Source organism: Pseudophryne corroboree, chromosome 5 (genome assembly GCF_028390025.1).
Source record: "Pseudophryne corroboree isolate aPseCor3 chromosome 5, aPseCor3.hap2, whole genome shotgun sequence".
In the NCBI taxonomy this organism is placed as follows: Eukaryota; Metazoa; Chordata; class Amphibia; order Anura; family Myobatrachidae; genus Pseudophryne; species Pseudophryne corroboree.
In genome coordinates, this window is record NC_086448.1 from 286963348 (window position 1) to 286987498 (window position 24151).

At 45.4% G+C, this 24151-nt stretch overlaps 2 pseudogenes; one reads left to right on the forward strand and one right to left on the reverse strand.

Annotated features, from left to right (window-relative positions):
* Positions 1–3113: 3113 nt before the first annotated feature.
* Positions 3114–3233, reverse strand: LOC134930556 (5S ribosomal RNA; annotated as a pseudogene).
* A 6595-nt stretch (positions 3234–9828) lies between these two features.
* On the forward strand, positions 9829–9948 carry LOC134929996 (5S ribosomal RNA; annotated as a pseudogene).
* Positions 9949–24151: the final 14203 nt, after the last annotated feature.

Consider the following 24151-nt stretch of genomic DNA (forward strand, 5'->3'; position numbering starts at 1 on the left):
AGATACCTAGATACACCCCTGGGCCCACAGCAACTATTAACACTTTTTAGAGTGTCTGCTCACCATGAAAACTATTTGAGTCCAGACACACGAAACCCCCACCCACTCTCCCTCCCTTACCCTGTCACTTGGTCCGTTCCTGTCCCGGTGGTGCGTGCAGCTGGCACAACTTCATGACGCTGCACCGGCCCTTCCCTTTCTCCTGCCATCGCCGAGGAGCGTCCCTGAGCCAGCCCAGCACACAGCATGTGTGCCCAGCCTCCTGCGGGTGCCAGCAGATACAAGTATCTAATATACTGTACTTGGACACTTCCAGATTGCTGCAGCAGCCACCCCTCAGCCTCGCTGCTGTGCTGTCTCTACAGACAAGAGAGACACCCTGGCTGTAGTGATGGTGAGTCCCTCCTGAGTCCTAGCACCCCCCTCATCATTTGTACAGTCTATGTCTGATTCACGTGTGTGTGTGTGTGTGTGTGTGTGTGTGTGTGTGTATGTATATATATTTATTGAGAAGTTCAGATTATTTCTAATAAATATTTAAAATGCCAGCGTTTATATATGTTGCAGACGCAAGGCTCATCTTATTACCATATACGATAAACATGCACTGTACATCACAAACACTACATCCCTTAAGAGAAAACAAGCACTCGCACTCATTGTATGAGGTCTAACGCTCAGAGATGTATATATTTGATATTAAAAGGGTATGCATACAATATAACACATGTACAATATATATCATTCAGTTATAATGTTACAATTACACAAGAAGTAGATAGTTACAAAATAATCCATTACAGCCACAGCCAGCATACATTACCATTTCCCTCAATGCACACTCCGCTCCATCTCTCTCTCTCAGCAAAAAACAGCAACTAACCCTCTAAGTCCTGGAAACTGCCTATATCAAAACAGTGGGAGTTAACAGGTTGTTGGTTTCAAGCTCCTTCCATTGGTACAGGAGAGGGAGGTCTCTCATTCATGATGTGTCATTGGTCAGTTCATATGCAAGCAACGTCCAGCCTTGAATCAGACATCATAGGGGTTAGCCACTGGTTTCCTGCCCACATGCTTTCTTTGGAATGTTCTTTGTTCTAATAAGAGTGACTTTAGTTTTCATATATTTAATCATAACTAATTGTTGCAATGTGCTACAACCTAACCACAGCTATCAAACTAATCCACACATTCCCCAGATTATTTTGACACCAAGCATGACATGTTTTTCTTGTTCCATTCCAAATAATACATCTATTAATGATGTTATACTCTATTATATAAATACATTATAATGTCTGGTGCTTGACATGTTTAATTTATGTGTTGTATGAAATATGTGTCTGTTTGCATCTTTATGGCGTTTCTCAGTGATTGCGCATTTTCCTTACGCTACCACCGAGAAGCGCCAATCTGTGTGTAGTTTGTATTGTAATCTTTTTCTGACTTCGACAATATATAGGGATGTGAGTTGAGCTAAATGGCTCAGGGGGCACTGGCAAGCCCCAGAGACAGATTTACATGCCATATATGAGCCAAAAAGTACATCTGGGTATTATACACAGGTGCAGCAGTATAAACTCCTGGAAATTTGGTGAGTTTTGATCAGAGATGTGCGGAAAAGATAAGCAGGTGAGGCACTCCCTCACCTGCCATAGACTTTTTACTCCAGAGTTTAGGGTTAAAAATCATTAGAATAATGAAAGAAGATATTTCAAACAAATTATTTGTATTTTTCATATACTTTACACAGTCAAAACTCTGGCACAAACGAAATTATGACAGGAAAGGCTCTGCCTCACCCCACCGCACGTCACTGAATATACTGTGCAAAAAAAGATCTGGCACTCTGCGCTGTATAAATGCGGAGTATGGGGGTGCCTTCAGTGAATAAGGAACAGTTCAAACTGCAGCACTCCATAAGAAACTTTGAAAAGTTTTTAGTTGGCTGAAAATATATAGGCATGATATTTTCAGCCAACTAAAAACTTTGCAAAGTTTCTTCCGGAGTGCCGCAGTTTTCTTTCTTGAACTATATATATACATACCTCCCAACATGACCCTCTCCAGGAGGGACAGAATGCTCTGCTCCTGGACTTCCCTCTTAATTTATGATTGCCATCACCTGTGCTGAAACACCTTTCTTATTCTTAACCTGTTCAAAACAGGTGCCGGCAATCATAAATTAAGAGAAAAGTCCAGAAGCAGAGCATTGTGTCCCTCCCGGAGAGGGTCATGTTGGGAGGTATGTGTATATATATATATATATATATATATACAAACAAATATAAAACCACAGCACTCACCACCCCAGAAGCGGGGTGCAGTGTCTGCACTCATCACTCATAGGGTGGGGTGCATGTAGCCCATGGCCACCTACTTAAAAATATACAAACAGAAAGTTCAGCACTCAACAAAGCAAGCTCACTTATTTTCACAACATCAATAAATAAATGATGGGGGTTTAGCTAGTGAATTGGCCAATGCACGGAAGCCTGCAAACTGCTCGCCAAGGTACCCCATCTTCATGCAGGTCCTACACTATCACAGAGTCTCAAAAATTAAAACCTAGCAACTGTATCACACATAATATAACTGCAAATATGCCCACTTGGTTTACTGTGTATCTGCCAAATACTCCATGGCTTTTAAAGGTACACTAGTCACCTGACACTGGCAGATAAATTATTAAAGAACAGATGACTCAGGTTTAAGATAATTGGGCTTGCATATGGGTGCATGAACAAAGCTTGTGGCCACAGTTAATAGGAGTTAACCAAAGATTAACCCTGTATATCAAAACAGCAGTGAATGAAATGAAGTGATGTGTTTAAAAAATTAAAAGGAATAGTGCTGAAGCTCAGCAGAACAGGGTTCCCTGAAAGTGCTGGCTAGAAAGTGCAAGGTGCAAAAAGCAGGAAGGAATGACAGGTCTAATAGAAATAATAGCAGGTGACACAAGGACAACCTTCAATACAAACTACCGCAAAGCAATGCCCACTTGTTACGGCAATCAATATAAATAAGAATATATGTGCAAAAAGAATCCAAACTGCCCTATTGGGGAGGAAACCCACAGAATGCACAATGTCCGCTGCCTTGTGGTATTAAGTGATGTACAACACCCAGTATTCCCAGATCGTCACCGATATCGGTACTGACTGGGCCCAACACTGCTTAGTTTCCAAGATCAGCCAGAATTGGACGTTTGCCAGTGTGGTATGGCTGTAAATATCACTAGACCAACATATGTTGTCTACTGGGGAATCCCATATAGGCAGCTGGAATCTGATACTGCTAAATACAACACCAAGGATGGACAATAAGCTGCATATAGGCCCTCATTCCGAGTTGATCGCTCGGTAATTTTCTTCGCATCGCAGTGAAATTCCGCTTAGTACGCATGCGCAATATTCGCACTGCGACTGCGCCAAGTAATTTTACAATGAAGATAGTATTTTTACTCACGGCTTTTTCTTCGCTCTGGCGAACGTAGTGTGATTGACAGGAAATGGGTGTTACTGGGCGGAAACACAGCGTTTTCGGGGCGTGTGGATAAAAACGCTACCGTTTCCGGAAAAAACGCAGGAGTGGCCGGAGAAACGGGGGAGTGTCTGGGCGAACGCTGGGTGTGTTTATGACGTCAAACCAGGAACGACAAGCACTGAACTGAACGCAGATGCCGAGTAAGTCTGAAGCTACTCTGAAACTGCTAAGTAGTTTGTAATCGCAATATTGCGAATACATCGGTCGCAATTTTAAGAAGCTAAGATACACTCCCAGTAGGCGTAGGCTTAGCGTGAGCAACTCTGCTAAATTCGCCTTGCGAGCGATCAACTCGGAATGAGGGCCATAGTGAGCAAGAGAGGGTCTGCATGGTGGATGTTGAAAGCGAGGGTGAAAGGAAAGGTATCACTGCTAGTGAAGTGGGGACCTGTCAGGATCGAGTCTCTAGATATATAAAGACACACGGCGGTGTCTGACAGCACATGGCATGCAAAGAACATCAATGACAGGACACATGGCGGTGTCTAAGAAAATTAAACCAAACAGCGGAAGGCAGAGTCCAACAAAAAAGTCACTATAATATGTCACAGGAAACAACCTAAACGAAAATCTTCATTAAGGCCAATCGGAGTAGGGCAATTAAGTCTGTGTATCCATTGTAGTTCTCGTTGTAGCAAAATTCTGTCCCGATCACCCCCATGTTGTAGGGGCGGTATGTGACCAATGATACAACATTTGAGCTGGTTAACAGTATGATGTGCATCCTTGAAGTGTCTTGCAACCGGTAAGTTAGTAAAGTCTTTTGAGGTGTCTGTAGAAATTAGGCACTTCTTGAAAGATGAGCGGTGTTGGCTGAGCCGTTCTTTCATCATTCTACTAGTCTTGCCGACATACAGACGGTTGCATGGGCATCTCAAAATGTAAACAACAAATCTACTGTTACAGTCCAGCCTATATTTGATGGAATATTCCCTCCCATCAGTGGGATTTTTGAAGCGATTGCCTATTGTCAGAAAAGAGCAATTCGAACATCCTGTACACTTAAATACTCCCGGTTTGGTAGTAAGCCAATTGGACATCTGTCTAGGTTTCCACTATGAAAAGTCTGTCTTGACCAAAAGGTCCTTGAGATTCGGTCCTCGTCTATTAGGGAATAGAAGACCGCCAAAAAACCCGCTGTACCCACCCGTCGAGGTGGGAGAAAAGAAAGGAAAAGACAACAAAAACACAATTAGAAATGGTAGTCTTCAATCTGTCCCAGCATTCCTTAACACCTGACGAACTGTCCATTCTGAACAAAGGCATATTCTTTGTTCCCACAGTAACACATGATGAATTTAAATGGCATGTGGATCTTTACAAATTTGGCAGGCAACTTCGGCTTAAAGATTTTTTTGCAGGAACTAACCTCGATTCAGGATCAACATCCTCAACCAACCAGTCAAGTTTACCAAAAAAGCCAAGCCTATTTGACCCACCATCACAAAACCCTTCTTTACACATGTTTATGAGGGTTCTCAAAAGGGATACCATTCCATACATCGCCAACCAAAGAATTAACCATCACAACATCACATTGGGAGAGAGAAAAGCCATTGACTCATTGTGCAATGACACCCAGTTAATCATCAGAGCTGCGGACAAAGGCGGAGGAATCGTACTCCTTGATTAAGACTACTACATATGGGAGGCCAACAGCCAACTCTCGGATACCATGTGTTATCAGAAACTCACTTACGATCCAACAAGAGTGTACAAAACAGAGATTGACTCTATTATACAAGTGGGACTCAACAATGGCTATATCAATCAAAGCACAGCTGAATTTTTGACCACCACACATCCCAAAATTCCATTTTTGTATACACTTCCAAAAATACACAAATCACTAACTAAGCCTCCTGGACGACCTATCATCTTGGCCAGAGGGTCCCTGTGTCAGCCCCTTTCCCAATTGGTCGACTTTTATCTACAACCACTGGTTAGGAGAACATCCAGCTATATAGAGGACACCTCTGACTTTTTGAGGAAATTAAAAGGAGTGCAGAGTGTGACAGAGGATACCTTGCTTGTCACTTTGGACGTTTCCAGTCTCTGCACCAACATCCCCCATATACAGGATATTGAATCATGCAAAGATCTTCTCAACAACAGCGATGCATATTTTGGACTGCCAGTCTCCTTTCTTATGTTACTCATTGACGTCATCCTCAACAAAAATTATTTTCTTTTTGAAAATTGTTTCTACTTGCAGAAACAAGGGACCGCCATGGGTTCTAACATGGCGCCCTCTTATGCCAACATTTTTATGGCAGCATATGAGCAGGTGCACATCATTGGTAATTCACGTTTTTGTCACTTTTTAGAATTTTATGTACGATACATTGATGATTTATTTTTTATTTGGCAAGGCAGTGAAGAACATATTTTGGAATTCATCAATGAACTCAACGCCCTCCCTGGAACCATCAGATTCAGTTTGACCTTCAGTAAAACACAAATTAATTTTTGGGATGTGACCATCAAAAAGGAGAATAATATATTGCTAACTTCAATCTACAGTAAGGACTCTGACCGTAACACTCTTTTCTTGCACTCCAGTTTTCATCCAGCGCCTTTGAAAAAGGGCTTGCCTTTCTCTCAACTGCTGAGGGAGATACGCATCACCTCTAATCCAACGGAATTACCAGGAGCTTTGGAATCTATGTGCCAGAGATTCTTGGACAGAGGATACTCCAAGAATGAAATCAATAATGCTTTATCGCAGATTGAGAAACTTAACAGAACTGAACTTCTACATGTGAAAACTGATCCTACCAATAAAGATCGGGATAGGCTCAATTTTTCCAGTATGTTCACTATGGCATCAGCATTTATACGTAACCGCATCAGGGAACATTGGCATTTGATCTCCAGTGATTCGACATTGAAAAAAGACTTATCTCTAATACCAAGATTTGCTTATAGACGAGGACCGAATCTCAAGGACTTTTTGGTCAAGACAGACTTTTCACAGCGGAAACCTAGACAGATGTCCAATTGGCTTACCACCAAACCGGGAGTATTTAAGTGTACAGGATGTTCGAATTGCTCTGTTCTGATATTAGGCAATCGCTTCAAAAATCCCACTGATGGGAGGGAATATTCCATCAAATATAGGCTGGACTGTAACAGTAGATTTGTTATTTACATTTTGAGATGCCCATGCAACCGTCTGTATGTCGGCAAGACTAGTAGAATGATGAAAGAACGGCTCAGCCAACACCGCTCATCTATCAAGAAGTGCCTAATTGCTACAGACACCTCAAAAGACTTTACTAACTTACCGATCGCAAGACACTTCAAGGATGCACATCATATGAGAACTACAATGGATACACAAACTTAATTGCCTTACTCCGATTGGCCTTAATGAAGATTTTCATTTAAGTTGTTTCCTGTGACATATTATAGTGACTTTTTGTTGGACTCTGCCTTCCGCTGTTTGGTTTAATTTTCTTAGACACCGCCGTGTGTCCTGTCATTGATGTTCTTTGCATGCCATGTGCTGTCAGACACCGCTGTGTGTCTTTATATATCTAGAGACTCGATCCTGACAGGTCCCAACTTCACTAGCAGTGACACCTTTCCTTTCACCCTCGCTTTCAACATCCACCATGCACAGGGCCGGATTAAGCCCTTGGGGGGCCCAGGGCACCCAAGACAGGGGGCCCCCCGACCAGCAACCACCCCCCGCAGGGGCAAAAGCAGGATTCGGAAGGGGGTTTCTTTTGATGCACGCGCGTGTGTGTGTGTGTGTGTGTGTGTGTATGTAAGTATATATATATATATATACACACATACACAGTGGTTGAAGTAGAAATTTTGAAGTGGGGGTATGCAAAAGTCAAGGACACAATTTGAAGGTGCGTGGTCACACAAAAGGGGGCATGTCCAGTGTAGTAGAACCCCTTATACTATCTAGTACTGGTGCCCCTTTCACCTTTTAGCACACGGTACGAGCTGAAATTCACATTATAGCACACTGAATGAGCCGAAATTCACCTTGTAGCACACTGAATGAGCCGAAATTCACCTTGTAGCACACTGAATGAGCCGGAATTCACCTTGTAGCACAATGAATGAGCCGAATTTCACATTGTAGCACACTGAATGAGCCAAAATTCACATTGTAGCACACTGAATGAGCCGAAATTCACATTGTAGCACACTGAATGAGCCGAAATTCACATTGTAGCACACTGAATGAGCCGAAATTCACATTGTAGCACACTGAATGAGCCGAAATTCACCGAAATTCACATTGTAGCACACTGAATGAGCCGAAATTCACATTATAGCACACTTAATGATCCAAAATTCACATTGTAGCACACTGAATGAGCTGAAATTGTGACAGCAGGGAGAGAGAGAGTGACGACAGGGAGAGAGAGAGAGAGAGAGTGACGACAGGGAGAGAGAGAGAGTGACGATAGGGAGAGAGAGAGTGATGACAGGGAGAGAGAGAGTGACGACAGGGAGAGAGAGAGTGACAACAGGGAGAGAGAGTGACGACAGGGAGAGAGAGTGACGACAGGGAGAGAGAGTGACGACAGTGACAGCAGGGAGAGAGTGACGACAGTGACAGCTGGGAGAGAGAGAGTGACAGTAGGGACAGGGATGGTAATGACAGGGAGAGAGGTGACAGCAGGGGAACATTACCTCATTTGTTGCAGGTGAGCGGCGGGTGGCTGGCGGCGGTGAGCGGCTGGTGGCTGGCTGCGGTGAGCGGCATGCGGTGGGTGGCTGGCAGCGGTGAGTGGCGGTAAACTAGTACAGCGCTCTATACAGCCACAGGCCGCCGCACAGGGACAGGGAGCAACATGTGCAGCAGGATGGCCACTTCCCTCGCCTCCTGCTGCACTTTAATTTCCTCATTTCCGGGTCAGTGGAAGAAGTGGCGGTATACCATACCGCTGTATACCGCCCCACTTCGACCTACTGTATATATATTTTATTTATATATATATATATATATATATATATATATATATACTTCAAAAGTATGTCACTCAGCGGGCTCCTTAATCACATATCACAAACGTCAGCTAGTTCAGCAATGTTTTGGGTTTTATTTACCCTTTGTCAAACAGCACATATACGACAAAAGGGTAAATAAAACCCGAAACGTTGCTGAACTAGCTGGCGTTTGTGATATGTGATTAAGAACTCCGCTGAGTGCCATACTTTTGGAGGCTTATGTGAAGGCAGTGTAAAGAGCACCACGGCTGCTGAAAAAGGAGAGGGAGTGCCGGCCAATCGATTTGTATCTCTCTCTCTCTCTCTCTCTCTCTATATATATATATATATATATATATACATAAATACACACATACACATTACATAGATCTCATGCACCCACATACACACAAATACATAACATACACATAAAACACATACACACACATAGAAAATATACACACATACATACTGTATACACTAATAGAACATATGCACATACATACAGTATACACAGATAGAGCACAAACTGTGCACACACTTACACAGAAGCCTGCCCTGAGGAAAGGGGTGAGGAATGGATGCCACAGCCAGGAGATATTGCTGGGAGCCAGGAACACAGTTCACCATTAGGCCCCGCCCCCACAGCAAAAAATGTCGCGATTCGCGGGTCGGCGGGGAGGGGGTGGAGCCAATATATTGTGATTCTGTAACAATGATCTCATATTAGCTCCGCCCCCTCTGCTCTGCCCCCGAATAGCGGTATACAGCTACAAGGGGGCGGAGCTCCGAATGCCTGCCGTAGGACCGGACAGCGGGCATTGAAAACAAAAAACATTTGGGCCACCCCCCTATTCTCTCCTCTCTCACCCCCTCTCCCCCTTCAAGCCCAGCACAGCACAAAGCCAGGCAACGGCAACAGGAGAAGTCAGGGTAAAGGCTCCACGCTGCAGCAGGGAGGAGAAGACTCCCGGCTGCTGGAGAGGGAGGATTCCGCGCTGTCAGCGGGTGTGTGATGTCCCGCTCGCGGCTGTTTCATGTGGCTTCCTCCCCACTCCTCACGGGTCAGCAGCAGATACAGGGCAGAGGGGACAGCAGCACCAGAGCAGTGCAGAGCAGCTTCGGCTGGGTGGCCCCTTATGCCAGGGGGGCCCGGGGTACTGACCCCCTTGGCATCCCCCTTAATCCGGCTCTGACTATGCAGACCCTCTCTTGCTCACTATATGCAGCTTATTGTCCATACTTGGTGTTGTGTTTAGCAGTATCAGATTCCAGCTGCCTATATGGGATTCCCCAGTAGACAACATATGTTGGTCTAGTGATATTTACAGCCATACCACACTGGCAAACGTCCAATTCCGGCTGATCTTGGAAACTAAGCAGTGTTGGGCCCAGTCAGTACCGATATCGGTGACGATCTGGGAATACTGGGTGCTGTACATCACTCAATACCGCAAGGCAGCGCACATTGTGCATTCTGTGGGTTTCCTCCCCAATAGGGCAGTTTGGATTCTTTTTGCACAAATATTCTTATTTATATTGATTGCCATAACAAGTGGGCATTGCTTTGCAGTAGGTTGTTTTGAAGGTTGTCCTTGTGTCACCTGCTATTATTTCTATTAGACCTGTCATTCCTTCCTGCTTTTTGCACCTTGCACTTTCTAGCCAGCACTTTCGGGGAACCCTGTTCTGCTGAGCTTCAGCACTATTCCTTTTACTTTTTTAAACACATCACTTCATTTCATTAACTGCTGTTTTGATATACAGCATCCTTGCAATTCCCCTCACTATCAGCATGCCATTTACTAGTCAGGCTGCTGAGACCACCCGCCGCACATTTTGCCGCGCTCCGGAGCCGTTGCTATAGACGACACCGGGTTTTTTAACTTAGTTACCAGTGTCATGGAGTGGGAGGAGACAGCAGGGGATGCATTAGGCATGCCCGGACTTGTCTCAGCCCATGTCCTGATGCTGCTGGGTTGATTTTGGTGCCATTTGATGCTTATATTTCATGTTCTGACAACAGTGCGTTTAGCCCCTGAGGAAGACCAGTCGGTTGAAACAGCTGTCGGGCTGTGTTTGCTGTACTTCACCATGCCATTTGGTTAAGGAATAAATCCTGCTTTTCTTTCATCTACACGTGAGTGCTGGCTTGTCTACTTTTTCTGCATCGCTGGAGAAGTGAGTGTTTTATATATATATATATATATATACTGTATATCTCGACACATACACACACTCTCATAGGTATGTATATGTGTGCGTTCGTGTGGGTGTGTAGATGTATGCATATATGTGTATAAAAGCGTTTGTGCTATAGTAATGGGCACAAGTCACTTTCAGTTTGTGTTCCAGCACAGGGAACAAGGGGGGGGGGGGCAAGGATGACAATGTTGTCGAAGTCAAAAATATTACATAGAAAGAACATGCAAACTCTACACACATATGTCGCTATACTTGCAAATACGCGCAGCGAGCACAGCAATATATGGTAAAATACGCATTTACACGGACATGCCACAGAGATGGATTCAACACTTATTTCATACAGTACATAATTATAATAATATCAAGCGCCAGACATCATAATGATTGAAAATTATATAATGAAGTAATGTCATGTATGTGTATTATTTGAACGAAGCAAGATACACCTGTCATATTTGGCATTTAAGCAACCAGATTAATGTGTAGATTCATTTGATACTTGTTATTAAGTTGTAGGACATTGCAACAAAGAGTTATGATTAAATGTATGAAAGCTAAAATCACCCTTATTAGTACAATGGACAGGAAACTCAGGCCAGCCCCCTCAGATGTCCCCAAGGCTGAACCTGTTCAGCACACGTACAAACCAGTGACTCGTCATGAATGAGAAAGTCCCCTCCCCCAAAAACTAGATAACACATTGCAGAGAAACACAGTTCTCAGTGGCTGTTTTGTACCAGAGGATGATGGAGTTGCTTCTAAACCAGTTCCTGCATGATTTTACAGAGAGAGAGATATATAAGATGCATTGAGGGAATGGTATTGTATCGCTGGCCTGTAACTGAAACTGTATGTATTAACTGCTTACTGTATAAATTGTAATCATGTAATTATGTGTATACTGTACATTGTGATATATTGAATACATATCCTTTTAATAACAAATATATACATCAATGAGCGTTGGAACTCAGATAATGTGTGGGTGTATTGTTTTCTCTTATGGGATGCAGTGTTTTGCTATGTATAGTGCACATTCATGGCACATGGTAATAAGAGGTGCAGGCGTTTACAATATATATTAGAGCGGGCATTTTAAATATTTGTTAGGAAACAATTTGGTATTCACAGATGGGGGCTGGTCCGCGATATCATGGTCTTAATGATGCACTGTACATTATAAACGCGATGCTGTGGTCGATCAGCTTGTGGTGGACGCAGCGTGAAGCTGAGAAAATCATATCCACGTGTATTGTTGTGTTATATCAGTAAGCCAATGATATGAAATTTCAAGGGACAATGTGTTTCTCATAATATTTAAAATGCTAAAATGTATTTTTATTGTTGCAAAACAAAGTTCAAATATTGTGTTTGATTCAGATTGGATTGTTTATCTGTTAAGTATGTTTAAAAGTAAATTTAAAAGTTGCTGCATAGCCTTGATATAGTTTTTTTTAAACTGAGGCCTAAAATAACTTCTAGTGCTTGTATAATGTGTGATTTCTTTGTGACAAAGGAAGCCGCATGGTCTGTCCTCCATTTTGGACTAACCACATGGCCTGTCCACCATCTTGTGTAAACCTTATGGATGTGGCAGGGGGAGGAGCAGTGGCCATTTTAGGAAGGTCACTTTCTAAATAGCTGATTTTCAGTCTGCTCAGAAAAATCAGTTTCCTTGGTCACATCAAGCACCATTTATGAGTTACCAATGCATTTATTTAACCCATGCCATAGTCAATTACAAATAGTTTCAATTGGGCCTAGTGAGAGTAAATGGTGAGATAAATGCTTGGCTTGGTGTAAGAAATTGTACATGAAAAAGAAAAGAAAAAAATACTTTTTTTTTCTTCTTTCCCAGGATTTAGTTAACTCTCTGTTTGCTATAGGATAGCCATTGAAATGCAAATTAACCAGTGTAACTTCTTTTTTTTTTAGCAGTGAAAAGCAAATAGCTTTGATATGCAAATAAGAGGTAAGGTGTCTCATAGGAGACCAGTGAATGGTACATATATATATAATATTATTATAATTCTGTGTATATTTATATCAGTGTATGTTCTGCAAGATAGCTATCCAATCTGAATCATATCATTTAAATTATAGATTATTGCAGTCATTATAGATCTGTGTGAAACCGGATACATTTGTTGCTATATAGTTAAAACTGAAATAACAGTGTTTAAGGAAGTAAATATAAAGCACAACATGCAAGTCTGGCCCGGTCGTTAAAGGTTTATACAGAAAAAAAAACTGGGTGTTGTGCTAAGTGAGCGATTATAGTTAGTATTGCTCACATTTATAGAGACTGTGTGGTTTGTTTTATTGCATACGCACATTGGTACACGTGGTATGGAACGTGAGGACAGCGTTCAAAAACGTGCACGTGGCGCAAGGCCACACATGTGGCATAGAGGTACGCACGGTTGCGTAATTATGCAAGTTTGCGTAGGGTTGTGTGCGCATAATAAAACCACACGATATTTGTTCAATTAAGGTGGGATAGTAGCCATGCTACAATAGCACAAAACTACCCGGTTTCTAAAGCAGATTAGTATAAAACATTTGTTTAAACTGTATTGCCTCTGGGGGTAAAGCTGCCAATCTGAACGAGTAAAAATTTTCTGTACAGAAAAAAACAAAGTGTATTTGAGAGAGCGAAAATGGAGTGAGTGGATTTGAACCCCGGAATTCGGGATCCTGTCGTTCGGTACACCAAGTGAGTGGAGGCTTGGTGGCGTGAGGCGGCTGACTCACGTTAGTAAAGGATTTGAAATACGTAAGTCGTGAGGAGACTTGCACAGGAGCATGGTAGGGAATTGTGAATTGTGAACTGTGTGACCCATGTAGTTTTTTTAATATGCTCCGGCTGAGGTTTCGCAGCTTGTGATTCGATTCCAGTGGTCGCATGGCGGATAGGTAACAAGTACCTATACGCTGTGCGATTGGGCCGCGCGTTTGTGGGTGCGATATAGAGCGCAACTTGATACCCCTTTTACGAGCTTTTGCGTAAAATCGCGGTATCATTAGCGCTGTGTACAGCATACGCAAGCGTGATTTATGTACAAGTGCATAAAGGGAGTTTTCGCTGGTCTCTCTCAGGAAAATCTCCAACGACAGATACTTTACTGGAAAGGGTAAGTTATTCCTAAAAACTTCCAGTAAATATAGGTAAATTAGGGGCCCTAGGTTGGGTAAATCGCCTTCGCTATCGACAGTGTATGGTAGCACTGGCCAAAGTGGGCGAGAGTGGGTGGAAGCGCTCGGAGAACTTTCACCGTTGCCTTACATTGAGTATTTTGGTGTTTGTGGGAAAAGGCCCACAATTATGGGAGCCAGTTGCTCAACTAAGGGACGTTTAGCCAGGGTTCAGGTTGAAGAGCCACGGCCCAAGGGGTCAGCGAGGTTTATTATGTGTGGAAAATATGGTCCACATGCTGAAGTTTATTGTGATGAATGGGTATGTATGACTGACAAAGATAGGGTACCATTCCCTAAGGTGGGCAGCTTTGACCCAGAGGTACTGCAGAATGTAAGCAGTAAAATATGTCTTCTTAAATCCAGAAAACAAAGGGTCAGACATACAAATTGTTTAAACCTGTGGCAGAAAGAGGGGTTGGTAAGTTTGATCCTATGGTATTGCAGGTGGTATGTCTAACCAAAGTCATATAAGACAAGAATGGAAATATGAGAACTGTTTGAACTTGTAGCAACAATAAACAAGTAGGAAGAAAAAAAAAGAATGCAAGTACACCGCCATATGTAGATGTGGAAGCAGTTACGGCCAGCATACAAACTATAGAAAATAATAAAAATATGAAAAATATGACTGTAACCTATATATGTACTAATGAATGTTGAAGTTTTATTTAAGAGGAGAAGGTGACCTGATTGTTTTCATCCATTTCTCATGTACCCAGAGGAGTATCAAACCGGTAAAAGAAGAGCAGTAGCCTGTGGGGGAAGTGGCTGAGACCAGTGGAACAGGTAAGTATGCTATCATTTGTGTACATATATAGTAAAACCCAAAAATAAAACAAAAAAATCAAGAAAGTAACGTCAAAAATGGAGAAAAATCTGTCCGCACATTAGTGAAGCGGACAGAGCCAAGGTAACCCCCGGGTATTTCTTTCAGTTACCATATAAGAAGTATTCATTCCTAGAAATGCCCCTAGTCAAGATGAGCTCGGAAATGTTTGTTGGACCATGTACAGACCCTTAATACGGGATGAGAAAGATTGAATGAATACTTTGCATGACCTAGAAGCTTGTTAAACTTTTTTTTGTTTTTGTCTCCTGTAGTAATAGAAAACCCTCCATCTGGATTAGATCACTGGTAAACACTAATTCGGCAAATAGGAGGTGGCTGTCTCTATGCAAATGGATGGGCTCAATAAGGCATTGAGGGTCAGGGTGCAGACTTCTTTGCAAAATTGGAAAGGGGTCACAGTAGCTAATCTTAGATAGTGTGCTATTGAACATCACAAGAATAGTGCTAGGTGCAGAGAACAACAGGGAGAGGTTAAGGAAGGCAAGTATACTAGCACATACAGGAAAGACCCATCAGTCCAAACCCCAGATCCCTAATGGTCAATAATATGTTACACTTGTAGGAAGGAAGGGCATTTTGCCAGAGATTGTAGGAGTAGTAGGACACATAGTCAATATAGACCCCCTAGACAGAAAACACAAGCGACATTATTAAACACATAAACGGGACCAAGGGACATATAGTAAGGAATCATAAGCCATATAGAAAACACAGATTCGGCTAATGGGAAGAACAAAATAAATGCAACATTACCCTTTGACAAAACTTGCTGGGGTTAAGATGGGGCCTCTAAACTTTTGCTACTTTTTCCAAGCAGAAATGGCCCCTGATTAACTTCATTTTGTTAGAAATGATATACATATACTGTGCTCCCGCTCAGGAAGTACAAAGTATGTTAGACACCCACGAAGACTAATGTGGCATTCTACTGTTCTAGATGCATGTCCATCACAGGTAGAGGAAATTATCTCACAGATACCGGGTTCCCTATGAACTTAGGATGGACAGGACACTGGATTGATGGCTGGGATAGTCCCAATAGCGATATGACAAACACAGAATTTTTTTTAAGGGGAGTAGACCAAGTAGAGAATCACTTACCTGTAGTGCCCAATCCAGTTGTCAAATTTTTATAAAATCTTCTTCACCTCTACAAACTCATCTGTCACCAACCTCTATTCTGTTTCTCTACAGTTTCCTCTTCATCTTTTGCGTTCACACAGGGTGGTACAATACATGGACCCAAGTAAAGTTCAAACTCCACATGCCTAGGTCCTTCATAGTTCTGCCCAAACCCAGTATATCTCAACAGCACGATAACACCAGTATTACTGCAGTGTGCCTTGTCATGCACAAAGGGTGGAGAATGGGAATACTGGTGAAGGGAAATTTTGTATAGACACTGATATGCCTGTTGGTGAATGGCAAACCTGACATTTTCTTTTTCATTTTCTTCTTTTTTCTCTCCTCTAGAGATGTTTTTTTTTTTTTTGAGTTATGCTCATGGTACTCTACAATGCAAACACACGATAGTAAATTAAAATGAAAAATTTGTGTTCCCTACAGGAAAAGGCAGTCTGGAGGACAAAGGGGTATGGCCAGGAGTCCTCAGAACTGTGGACAGGTGGACACGGTAAGCCAGTAGCTTCCAGAGCATACCTTCCAAGTCTAGCTGAGGTGGCACACGGTCTGACTCATCTAGGCAAAGAGGGTATGTGCAGGCTGATGAGAGCCTACTGGTTATCACTGACCTGGTTTGGGAGTGTTGTGGACTCGGGGCTTCTTCCGATGACCGGGAAGAGGAACCGCCACTGGGTCGTAGTAGAGATGGCCGGATGTAGGTCTTCCTCATGCAGAACTAAGACGGCAGGCGGGAGGCCCAGAGGAATTCTTGTAGGTCTCCTGTAAGACAAGACTTGTAGAAATAATGAAGGCTGGGGTACTGAGATATTGGAGACACTGTGGTATTGAAGGCACTGAGGTACTGGGAGTACAGGGAGTGCTGGGAGACCCTTGGAGGCACGGAGGTGTTTGGAGGCACGGAGGTGCTTGGAGGCACGGAGGTGTTTGGAGACACCGAGGTGTTTGGAGGGACGAGGTGCTTGGAGGCACGAGGTGCTTGGAGACACGGAGGTAACTGGAGGCACGGAGGTGCTTTGAGGCGCGGAGGTGCTTGGAGGCACGGGGTGCTTGGAGGCACGAGGTGCTTGGAGGCACGGAGGTGCTTGGAGGCACGGAGGTAACTGGAGGCACGGAGGTAACTGGAGGCACGGAGGTAACTGGAGGCACGGAGGTGCTTGAGGCGCGGAGGTGCTTGGAGGCACGAGGTGCTTGGAGGCACGAGGTGCTTGGAGGCACGGAGGTGCTTGGAGGCACGGAGGTGCTTGGAGGCACGAGGTGCTTGGAGACACGGAGGTAACTGGAGGCACGGAGGTGCTTGTAGGCACAGGATGCTTGGAAGCACAGGTTGCTTGTAGGCACAGGATGCTTGGAAGCACAGGTTGCTTGTAGGCACAGGATGCTTGGAAGCACAGGATGCTTGCAGGGACAGGATGCTTGGAAGCACAGGATGCTTGCAGGGACAGGATGCTTGGAAGCACAGGATGCTTGCAGGGACAGGATGCTTGGAAGCACAGGATGCTTGCAGGGACGAGGGAGCTCTGGATCATAGCTTCCACAGGAGAAACGAAGATACTCAGGCATCGGATCTCTGCCTGGTATCTGATTTTAAATTCCCCGCCCTAGCCTGATTGGCGGAGCAGGCAGGTGACGTCAGACCTGCTCCGCCTCCTTGCCCTTGCTTGTGATGGCGGCGCCCTTGCTTCCGGGAAGCCGCCGGAGAGCAGCGCCGACCCGCCGCTGAAGCCGGAGACTGACAGGGGAAGAGAGGCGCCGGGCAGACCAGGCCACCCGCAGGGACAAGCGCGGTCGCCGCTGCCCGAGGTTCGTGACAGTACCCCCTCCTCCAGGAGTGGCCCCTGGACACTTCCCGGGCTTAGTCGGATGTCTGGAGTGGAAGATCCGAATCAGACGAGGAGCCGTTACTTCAGTAGCCCCAATCCAACTTCTCTCCTCAGGTCCATAACCCTTCCAGTCCACCAAGTACTGTAATTTTTTATGAAGATAACGAGAGTCCAGAATAGCTTTGATTTCAAACTCCGCTCCAGCTTCTGCCACTACGGACGTTGGCCTTGGGAGTGCTGAGTGGAATCGATTCAGTATGAGGGGACGGAGTAGAGAAACATGGAAGGCGTTAGGTATGCGAAGATGGGCAGGCAAACCCAGTTTACAGACCACAGGATTTAAGACTTGTAGCACAGGGTAAGGACCGATGAACCTTGGAGCGAATTTCATGGTGGGCACCTTCAACCGGAGATTCCGTGTGGACAGCCATACCCTGTCCCCAACTTTATATTGAGGTGCGGCTTGCCGTTTCTTATCTGCAAAGAACTTGTACCGAACAGAAACCTGCTTAAGATTAGCATGAACCTTTCTCCAAATTTGTCCAAAGTGTCGTAGAGTGGACGCTACAGCAGGAACCTCTATTATCGGAAGGCTTGGAAATTCCGGAACACGGGGATGGAACCCGTAGTTGACGAAAAATGGTGATTCCCCAGTGGAAGAATGAAACAAATGGTTATGGGCAAACTCCGCCCAAGGCAACAACTCCACCCAGTTGTCCTGTGAAGGAGAGAGATACAACCGAAGAAAAGTCTCTAGATCTTGATTGACTCGTTCCGTTTGTCCATTTGTTTGGGGATGATAAGCCGACGAAAACTTAAGTTTAATGTGTAGAGTTGAACAAAGGGCTTTCCAAAACCTGGCGGTGAACTGTACTCCACGGTCAGAAACAATCTCTTGTGGCAACCCATGCAAACGAAAATGTTCTCGGATAAACAATAGAGCCAGTTTCGGTGCTGTCGGAAGACCAGTCAAGGGCACAAAGTGTGCCATCTTCGAAAAACGGTCAACGATAACCCAAACGGTGTTGCAACCCTTGGAACAGGGCAAGTCAGTGATGAAGTCCATGGAAATGTGAGTCCAGGGTCTCACAGGGATAGGCAGAGGACGAAGTAACCCTGCAGGAGGCAGACGAGGAGATTTATGTTGTGTACATTGGGGACATGAATTAACGCAATCTTGTACATCCTTCCTCATGGTGTTCCACCAGTAAGACCTTTGCAGAAACTTGTACATCTTCTGAGCGCCGGGATGACCGGAAAACTTGGAGTTATGGACCCACCGTAGTATTCCTGGGCGGAATCTAGCTGGTACGGACATTCTTCCAGGAGGAGGAGCTGGAGTAGTTAAAGCAGCAGAGACAGAAACTGGATTCAGAATTAAACCCCGCTCCGGAGGTTCATCCTCGTCTGTGGGAACCTGTGAACGGGAAAGCGCATCTGCTTTAATATTGAGAGTCCCGGCACGGTACTTGATAATGAACGAGAATCGGGAAAAGAAAAGTGCCCATCTCGCCTGGCGAGGATTCAAACATTGTGCGGATTTGATGTACAGTAAATTCTTGTGATCCGTGTAGATGGTAAACACATGTTTAGCCCCTTCTAGAAGATATCTCCATTCTTCCAAGGCAGATTTGATTGCCAAGAGTTCCTGGTCTCCAATAGAGTAATTTCGTTCGGCTGGAGAGAATTTACGAGAGTGGAAGCCACACGGATGTAATTTCTTATCAGAGGAATGCTGGGAGAGGACAGCCCCCACCCCGACTGAAGATGCATCAACTTCTAAGAAGAAGGGTTCCTCGAAATTTGGTTGTTGGAGAACTGGAGCCGTCGTGAAAGCTAACTTTAAGCGAGAAAAAGCTACAATGGCTTCCGGAGGCCACAAACTAGGATTAGAACCCTTTCTCGTCAGGGCAGTAATGGGTGCAACAATGGTGGAGAAACCTTTAATGAATTTCCTGTAGTAGTTCGCAAAGCCCAGGAACCTTTGTATTGCTTTCAGGGAAAGAGGCTGAGTCCAATCACGAATGGCCGACAACTTTTCCGGATCCATGCGAAGCTCCGTCCCCGAGATGACATAACCGAGGAACGGAATAGATGTTACTTCAAAGGTACATTTGGAAAGCTTGGCGTAGAGATGATTCTCTTGTAAACGGTGTAGCACCTCTTTGACTTGAGTCCTGTGTTCGACAAGATTCTTGGAAAAAATCAGTATGTCGTCCAGATATACCACAACGCTCTGATACAGCATATCACGAAAGATTTCGTTGACGAATCCCTGGAAAACCGCGGGAGCATTACTAAGACCAAACGGCATCACCAAGTATTCGTAATGCCCATCTCGGGTATTAAAGGCAGTCTTCCATTCATCCCCCTCTCGGATGCGTATAAGATTATAAGCTCCTCTCAAGTCGAGTTTTGAAAAAATGCGGGCACCACGAACCCTATCAAATAACTCTGTGATTAGTGGCAAGGGGTATTTATTCTTAATAGTAATGTCGTTTAGGCCGCGGTAGTCGATGCATGGTCTCAACCCCCCGTCCTTTTTCTTCACGAAAAAGAAGCCTGCACCAGCAGGGGAGGAAGAGGGGCGAATGAATCCCTTGAGCATATTGGACTTAATATACTCCGACATGGCTTGAGTCTCGGGAAGAGACAGAGGATATGTGCGACCACGAGGTGGCGTCTTCCCTGGGACAAGGTCAATAGGGCAGTCCCAAGGCCTGTGAGGTGGTAACAGGTCAGCAGCTTGTTCCGAAAATACGTCCTTGTACCCTTGATATGCCTCCGGAATGTGCTCTTCATCCGTTTTGGAGGTAACACGGAGCGGACAATCAGGAGTAAGACAATTAGTGTGACAAAAGGAACTCCAGGACAGAATTTGTGACGACTTCCAATCGATGTGGGGGTTATGACTTTTCAGCCAAGGCATTCTAAGAACCAGATCATGGGGCATTTCTGGGATTACCAAGAGTTCCAAATCTTCCTGATGTAGAGCCCCGACCCGCAGCTTAACTGGCCCCGTGCGCCACATTATGAGACCTTTGGAAATTCTAGTCCCGTTGATAGCCGTCAGTGAAATTGGCCGCTCGATAGGCCGTAACTTTAAACCCAAACTTTGGGCACAGAAGGAAGAAACGAAGTTCCCTGCAGCTCCGGAATCCAATAGGGCTTCACAAGACCTGGAGACTGAATTGGAGACTAGAGTTACTGGAAGCAAGCAGTCCGAAGTTGGAGAAGCTTTTGTCGTAACTCCCAGCTTGACTCCTCCGGAACAAGCTAGGTCTGCCCGTTTCCCGGACGGACTTTACAAGATTTAAGAAAATGATCTGCGGCTCCACAGTAAAGGCAGAGTTTACCCTCACGACGACGCTGTCGTTCTTCCGGAGACAGTCGGGAGCGGTTAATTTGCATGGGCTCATCTGAGCTAGGTGAGGCCACCGGCCTAGGAGTAGGATTCCGGAACCTGGAACGATCCGAACGGTTACGTTCTCTTCCACGCTCCTGCATCCGAAGATCCACCTTGACGCAAAGGGAAATCAAATCTTCTAATGGATCCGGCAGATCTCTAGTAACCAGCTCGTCTTTCAGCCGGTCGGAAAGACCGTTCCAGAAGGCAGCTCTCAGGGCATCATTATTCCAGCGTAGTTCGGAAGCAATGGTCTGGAAATGAACCACGTACTGGCCCACGGAACGGGCGCCCTGCCGAACACGGAGCAAATCGGAAGAAGCAGTGGTCATTCTGCCGGGCTCGTCGAAAATCCTTCGAAAGGACGAGATGAAGTTGGTGTAGTTGGAAACCATGGGATCAGATCGTTCCCATAATGGAGACACCCAATCCAAAGCAGAACCTTCCAACAGAGAAATAATATATGCTACCTTGGACCGGTCTGTAGGAAAGTTGTGTGCAAGTAGCTCGAAATGTACCTCGCACTGGTTCAAGAAACCACGACAATTTTTGGGATTCCCATTATAGCGGGACGGAGTAGGCAACTGAAGGCGTGGAGTGACACCGGCCGATGGTTGAACATTGCTGGCAACGGCAACTGGTGCGACTGCTGGAACAGGAGCCGGAATTACTGAGGCCAGAGACGCCTGAATCTGATCCAGACGCCCGGACAACTGCTGGAGGTACTGCATCACCTGACCTTGTGCTGCTTCCTGACTTTGCACTCGAGAAGCCAGGTTCTGGATGGCACTAGAGTCCGTGTTCCGATCCCCCGAGTCCATGAGGCCTGAGTATACTATCACTGACCTGGTTTGGGAGTGTTGTGGACTCGGGGCTTCTTCCGATGACCGGGAAGAGGAACCGCCACTGGGTCGTAGTAGAGATGGCCGGATGTAGGTCTTCCTCATGCAGAACTAAGACGGCAGGCGGGAGGCCCAGAGGAATTCTTGTAGGTCTCCTGTAAGACAAGACTTGTAGAAATAATGAAGGCTGGGGTACTGAGATATTGGAGACACTGTGGTATTGAAGGCACTGAGGTACTGGGAGTACAGGGAGTGCTGGGAGACCCTTGGAGGCACGGAGGTGTTTGGAGGCACGGAGGTGCTTGGAGGCACGGAGGTGTTTGGAGACACCGAGGTGTTTGGAGGGACGAGGTGCTTGGAGGCACGAGGTGCTTGGAGACACGGAGGTAACTGGAGGCACGGAGGTGCTTTGAGGCGCGGAGGTGCTTGGAGGCACGGGGTGCTTGGAGGCACGAGGTGCTTGGAGGCACGGAGGTGCTTGGAGGCACGGAGGTAACTGGAGGCACGGAGGTAACTGGAGGCACGGAGGTAACTGGAGGCACGGAGGTGCTTGAGGCGCGGAGGTGCTTGGAGGCACGAGGTGCTTGGAGGCACGAGGTGCTTGGAGGCACGGAGGTGCTTGGAGGCACGGAGGTGCTTGGAGGCACGAGGTGCTTGGAGACACGGAGGTAACTGGAGGCACGGAGGTGCTTGTAGGCACAGGATGCTTGGAAGCACAGGTTGCTTGTAGGCACAGGATGCTTGGAAGCACAGGTTGCTTGTAGGCACAGGATGCTTGGAAGCACAGGATGCTTGCAGGGACAGGATGCTTGGAAGCACAGGATGCTTGCAGGGACAGGATGCTTGGAAGCACAGGATGCTTGCAGGGACAGGATGCTTGGAAGCACAGGATGCTTGCAGGGACGAGGGAGCTCTGGATCATAGCTTCCACAGGAGAAACGAAGATACTCAGGCATCGGATCTCTGCCTGGTATCTGATTTTAAATTCCCCGCCCTAGCCTGATTGGCGGAGCAGGCAGGTGACGTCAGACCTGCTCCGCCTCCTTGCCCTTGCTTGTGATGGCGGCGCCCTTGCTTCCGGGAAGCCGCCGGAGAGCAGCGCCGACCCGCCGCTGAAGCCGGAGACTGACAGGGGAAGAGAGGCGCCGGGCAGACCAGGCCACCCGCAGGGACAAGCGCGGTCGCCGCTGCCCGAGGTTCGTGACACTGGTGTACACCAGGATTCTATTCCCATGCAGGTAAGAGAGCAATGACCTGTCTTACTTGCTTGAGGAAGAATATTGGTAAAGCAATACCAACAGAGCCATCCCATATCCCTCCTGCAGACGGATCTTTTCAGGAAATACAAATTGACTTCGTACAGTTAACACCCTTTAGGAATTATTGTTATGTATTGGTGTGCACTGATGTTTTCTCAAACTGGGTAGAGGCATTTTCTGCCGCCACGGATGCTGCTGTGTTTACCGCAAAGAAAAATTACTCAGAAATTTGTGTGTAGATAATGGTACCCCTAGAAGTAGGAGCAAAGCTTGAAATTGTACCATTGTGATCATAGATACTGCCACTAGTATTATGTAGCATCGGAACCACTCCCAGATCTTCACTCAACAAATCAGCCTCTTCGAAATTTGTTTTTGTTTTTGTTTTGGTATTTGTGTCTTTTTTGGGTTGTTTTTGGAAGACAACCTCATGTCATGATTGATCCGCACAATGATCAGAAATGCACCAATGAGGTGACAGTACAGTACCTTATTGAGATGAGCCAGTATTTGAGAACTTGACAAAAGAACTTGAAACTGTTGATTGCTGGTTTGCCAAATACTAACTGTCTTGATTGTGAACCAAGAGACTGTGTGATTGTTCTTACGCTCATGTTGCCTAATAGACAGGTGGGAAGGACCATACCAAGTTTTGTTGACAGCACTATCCCAGTGAAAGTAGCCGAGAGAGAGACTTGGGTCCACGATTCCCATTGCAGGAAAGTCGGTAGTCCGGAAGGAACTTCTAAATGGAGTGAGATCGCAAAAGTATCACCAGAGACTCTGTTCCGTGAAGACTGAGAGGCGACACTGTTGAACACTACCTGAGCATACTAAAGGATTGCAGAAAGACCAGTCATTGTAATTGATTTGTTATGAACAAGAGTTGTTTTGTTCTATTTCTCTTTTCTCTCTTTCCC